Here is a 6,130-nt window from a genome sequence, read left to right as displayed (position 1 = left end):
TGCTGGCATGTATGTAATTGGACCTTAAAAGTGTCAATGTGACCGAGATAGAGATGGAGTAAGCCTGTATTCTTACTCGGATGTTAGAGACTCTCACTGTTCCTGTGCTTATTGAAACTTGCATATATTCCAAGTCCTTGAGGTTGTGGTCGACTGCACTCTCCACAGCGAGTGAAGCCTCAAAACGTAGTGTGTGGAATATCCAGTCCAGCCTCATGCAGGTGTCCTTCCTGTTCATAATGTAGACATTTGTATTCCTGTACCATTTCCCTAATACACCCCCTTTTTCCTTTTTACAAAACGTAAAATTACCTAGCTATGCCTTGGGACACGGGTGGCGCTGTGGGTTAAACCACAGAGCTTAGGGTTTGCCGATCAGAAGGTCGGCGGTTCGAATCCTTGTGATGGGATGAGCTCCCGTTGCCCCGTCCCTGCTCCTGCCAACAGTTCAAAAGCACGTCAAAGTGCAAGTGCAAGTACTGCTCCGGTGGGAAGGTAAACAGCATTTCCGTGCACTGCTCTGGTTCGCCAGAAGCGGCTTAGTCATGCTGGCCACATGACCTGGAAGCTGTACACCAGTTCCCTCAGCCAATAAAGTTGAGTTGAGCGTTGCAACCCCAGAGTCGTCCGCGACTGGACCTAATGGTCAAGGGTCCCTTTACCTTTAGCTATGCCTTAAAACTGTGTTCAGGAACCTGTGGACCTACAGCGCTTCTTGGATGAAAACTCCCATAATTCCTGGACCCATTGGCTATGCTGGTGGGAATGGCAGCAAATGGGTTCCACAACCCTCTCTTAATATAGATTAGAACACAGCTGGCCTAGGACAAATGCAGAGATGCCCACACCACAATATCTTCAGTATATGCTTTGCTTCTAATAAGGCTAAGAACAATTATGCCTGGTGATGTTTCATTCAAGTATACTTGAACTTCCCAGACTTTTGGATGGGGGAAAAGGTATAAATACCTTTGCTGCCTGGGCTATGGAGCTAAATGTTCCTCAGGGGCATGGGAAAAGATGAAACTTTCTGGGATCTTGGATGAGGCAAGCACAACAGAAAAGATGACATTACTGCATGATGGGAGACAATGAGCTGTTAAAGGTTAATAACCCTGCTAAAATTCTGCAACCACTGCAAGAATTGGATTATTGGTGGTATGATTATTAGCAGTAAAGTTGCAACTTCTCTTTCAGTGGCAGGTGCAAGGGTGGGTTACCTCAATTGAAAATTAAAAACACTTAAAGCAAATTGGTTACTAAAAACACACATCTCTGGTGCCAAAGGCCAGAGTTAAAAGGTGCATTTTCAGCGTTTGTTGAAAGTTGTAAAATTACAGTGGGCAAAGAGTGATAAAGTTCCTAGCTCAATATGAGAACTGTTTTGAAGTAGTGAGGAAAGGTAAAGAGGTTAACCCCTTACACTTGAGGAATTTTACTTCTGGATTGTCATTTCAAATTTGGTGCTAAACCACAAACTCCTGAAGTTGTATCACAGAAAGATGAGCGCAGTTGTAGATTTGCCTTGTACAGCTTCCACTAGTGCAGGCTTAGGCAAACTCTGGCCCCCCAGACTTATGGACTACAATTCCCATCATCCCTAGCTAACAGGACCAGTGGTCAGGGATGATGGGAGTTGTAGTCCCAAACGTATGGAGGGCCGGAGTTTGCCTATGCCTGCACTAGTGTATTTGAAATGGCAATGAAGGTGGAACAACAGGCCCTATGAGGCTTGTAGCAGCTTGCAGAAGCACAGGCCTTTAAGCATTGTATCAGGGATGGGGAACCTGTTTGTGCCCCTTCAAATGTCTGGACTAGAATCCCATCCCCACCCCTGAGCATGGGCTATGCTAGCTGGGGCCCAACAAGATTCCAACATAGGTTCCTCATGCCTCTACTATGCTGATGGTTGTCAAATTGATTGCTTCTGTGCAGTGAGGGTGTGGTGGGGAAAAAGATACAGGGTCAGTAAAGAGGGAAAGTGGCATGTGATGCGTTATGACTCCCTCTCCCCCTTTTTTGCAGCTCTCACAAGATAATTAAATTAGGAATGGTGGATGGAGAGGCAGTAAAACCGTCTTCCTGACTGGCATTTCAAGAAACCACAAACTGCTTTTGGAATGATTGTGTCTAGTGCTTGTAAACAAACACATTTTTATCTGTCTGTATCTCCCCCTCCCCAACTTCCCTAAATCTCCATGGTTTTTTGTTTTTTTAAAGGCCAATTAAGCTGCATATACCCTTTACCTTAAGCTATATATAAATGTGAAAACTGGCTTCAAATTGTGAGAAAAGAGAAAATTGAGTCATTTGTGGAACAATGATGGTTTATATATGAATTTTGGCAGCAGCAGATGCTGGCATTTCTCTGCCAATCTGCTTAGCCTTTTGTAAACATAAGATTTCACGCCTATTTAGATGCCTTCTGCAATATCCTTTAGAAGGATTACCGAAAGAAAACTAGCACATAGAGAATTTCTCCTATTGTAGCCTTCCAACTTCCTTGCTTCAGAAAAACAATAGAAACTGCTTCATCAAAAAAAAACCCTCTTCTGAAATTAAAATAAAACAATTACTACTATAATAGCTGAAGTCTAAAAATATTGCGTGCTATGGTCCATGGGGTCATGAAGAGTCGGACACGACTAAACGACTAAACAACAAAAAATATTAAAAACAAGGATCCATAGCTAAGCTGCAGCTGGTGTAGAATTCAGCAACCAAATTGTTGACCAGGGCAGGGCAGTCAATACATAACAGAAATTCTGGCATGACTGCACTGACTACCAATTAGCTTCTGGACTCAAAAGTGCTGGGTTGTTATTATTTTTACCTTTAAAAGCTCATGTGACTCAGGACCCCAGGGGCTGTGTTTTACCTTATGAATCAATCTGTCCCAAACGGTCCACCCGCTGCCACCCCCTCCGTTGTAGGGCGGCTGAGTGGGAGGAGGCAGGTAGACTCAGAACGTCGTCCCCTGACTGGCCCTGCCTTTGGGCACACAGCACTTGCGCCGCCCCAGGCGCGTGATCGGCTTGCTCCGCCGCTGTAAGGGGGTTGGACTAGATCCTCAGGCTCCCTTCCAACTGTACAGTTCTATGAATCTGAGGCCCTTCTTCATGTGCCATGTCAACAGGAGCTTTGGAGGCCCTTTTGATGGTGGCCTGTGGAATGCGTTCATTGGGGAGACATGCCTGATACCCTCTTTTCAGCCACCAGGCAGTGACACTTCTTTTTACATGAACTTTAGGCCTTAAATTTGAAGGGTGGCACTGTGGCCTCTCTTAGTGGTTCAGGAGTCCTATCTTTTATCTGTATTGCTATATATTTTTAGATTTTTATTTGATGTTCTTAATTGGTTACTTTGGGTCACTATGAGAAATGAGTATTATGCACCTGAAAAATCTTGAAATGATCTTTTAAAAGGCATCTAAAACAGTATATAGTGAGGGTGCCTGCCAAATAGTTATATTTTTAGAGGTAGGAACGAACTCAAATACCAATCTGCAACATGGTTCCCATTTCACATAAAAATTAGAGGTAGGCAACCTCTTTTCTCTTGAGGGTCACATTCCCTCAAATATATGTTGAGGACTGAATGTGATGAGGGCCTGTGTTTTACTAATACAGTAACCCACTTAATCCTTCCTTAAAACCACTTCCCCTTGGAGTTCCAAATTTGTTTTGGTGTTTCTAGTGGGTGGATCAATTGTTACTGCTACTCCCCTTTCCATGTCTGCTACTTCTTGAATGCTTCAGTTTCTTCTTCAGCTGCGCTTGTAGCTACATCTGGTGTGCTCCTGAATGGAATAATTGCCCCTCTTTGATCCTTGAGATTTGCACAAAATAAAAAAATAACTGCACAAGCAATCTACATTAAAATTTTCTTTGTAAGTATGCTGCGAATTTATAGTTGCTTTAAGGGTGTAAGGGTGAGTCAGGGGCTTTAAGATATTTAGACATAAATTGTTTAGATCCCTCAGATTTGCACAAAACCAGAACAGCAAACAAGCAAATTTACAACTGCCTCACTCTGGTTTTGCACATTTTGGGGGCAGAGATTTTTATTTTTTTAAAACAAGTTCTGCATGCAGCATCTGGCATAACAAAATCAACAAAGTTGAAGGCTGGGACAGACAAAAGAGAAGCCCACTGGCATGCTGGTCTGAGGTTGCTCTCATACAAAATTAAATATGTGTTGGGTGTGAACTACTCTGGTCTAATTAATAGTGAAATAACGCTCAAATGTAGACAAGCCCTATGTTGCAAGAAAATGGTTTGATCCATCAGTGTGATTTCTGTTCCACCATAGTAAGTTTCATTTTCAATACAAACCAGCACTTATGTGTTCAAACAAAATGAGAGAGACAGAGAATCCTTGCGAGGTTGGTCCCTGCTGCTCAGTGACTCATTACCCCCAGTGTAGGTAATAGCACATTAACCTTTAGAAAGCAACTCAGGGAAGGATAGGGTAGAGCTAAATGGCAAATGGGCTGTGTAAAACCTTATATTATTTGTGCATTTCCTGTGGCTTTGGCTTGCTATGGGTGGACACTAAAGATGAAAAGTGATCCTATAGGTAGGGTTTAGACCTAAGTCTTATACTTCAGAAATTTGTTTTACAACAAAGGGTATGTTTACTGATCATTTGTGATATTGCCCCCTACGACTAACCCCACTTATCATGGTACGTACTTCTGAGTGGACATGGTTAGGATCACAGCCATAGTCAAATTTTGTCTCTGATATGTCTACAGAGAAGGGTTCTTTTGTCCATGTAGAAGCAGTTTGAAATCTTATCTGTGTGGTTAAAAAAAATGGTTTGGTACCTTAAAAGACTTTAAAAATGTGATGTGTTGTAAGCTTTCATGGTTAGATTCTGCTTTGTCTGATACATGAAATGCGTCACCTAACTACAAAGTGAAATGGTATTGCTGTAGTGAGTTACTGCTACACACAAATGCAGTAGTGGGTATCTCACAAAAGGAGGTCTCCCAAAAGCAAAATAAAATACTGAACTTAAAAACCCTTTTTGAAAAGTTTAAGCAACTTACCTTACTTGCATCCTCACAGCATCAACCCCCCACTTTGCACATCTTACCTTACTGAGCCTCTTTTTTGCTGCTCTACACAGATGGTTGCATGTGTTCAGCGCTTACATTGCTGTTTACACTAGATTCTGTCACATTATTTCCTCCACGCGGATGCAAAATTGCAGGGTTTACTCTGGAATTGCCACACTTGGTTCCCTCTCTTTACAAGCATTTAAATGACATAAACAGTAACCTGCTTCCATCACTGCTTCCGCCCCCACGGGTGTAGGGCAAAGATAAAAGCTCACTTTCCACAGGTGTAGGTAGCCTTAGCAGTACTTTCCTGTCTTTTTAAAGAGGTATGGTTTCGATGTGTGCAGTGGCTTACTGGTCACGCGAGACTATCAACATGCATCTGTACTTGGCAGCCTTTGCCATTTTATTAGTGTCTTAATTTTTAAAATCTATCTTGTACTTTGTGCTAAGAAATCCTTTCGTTTCCATTTTAAAAAGCACTCTTACGAAAGCGTTTCAACACAATTTTGAAAGTTGATTAAAAAACCCTCCACGTGCTAATTTTGCCCCCAACCACTTTTTGTCTTATCTTTTAAAGAGCGATTGAAACTGTACAGTAGAGTCTACATATTTTTTAAACAATTTATACAGTACATTTAAAAATTAGGTTTTATAGAGATTTTTAAATGATGCGACCTGCCCCCCTTCCAAACCAGCAAAAAGCCGTGTCACACCTTCTCTCGAAAAGGGACAAAAGAAGCAGGTGCCACACCCCCAAATTGGAAGGCAGTCCGTAAATCGGCCGTGTATGATTTAGTTGGGATCCCCGTATTGCAGGGGGCTGGACTATAGGACCCTTGGAGCTGTCTTCCAACTCTGGAATTCTGTGGTTCTATGAAATTAACAAACAAAACATCTTGTTTTCCCAGCATCATAACTGGGGTTAGGGGCGTGATTCAAACCCCAGTGCGTGAAGCAATCAAACAGGTGGGAGGAATAAAAGGTATTCAGCTCTTTACCAAACACAATTCAAAAGGGGGAGGTGGGGAAAAACAACACGTTTCAACAGCTGTACAAACTTG

The sequence above is a fragment of the Podarcis liolepis genome (genome assembly GCF_965112155.1).
Source record: "Podarcis liolepis genome assembly, chromosome: 2".
Lineage (NCBI taxonomy): Eukaryota > Metazoa > Chordata > Lepidosauria > Squamata > Lacertidae > Podarcis > Podarcis liolepis.
This window is presented reverse-complemented; position numbering follows the sequence as displayed.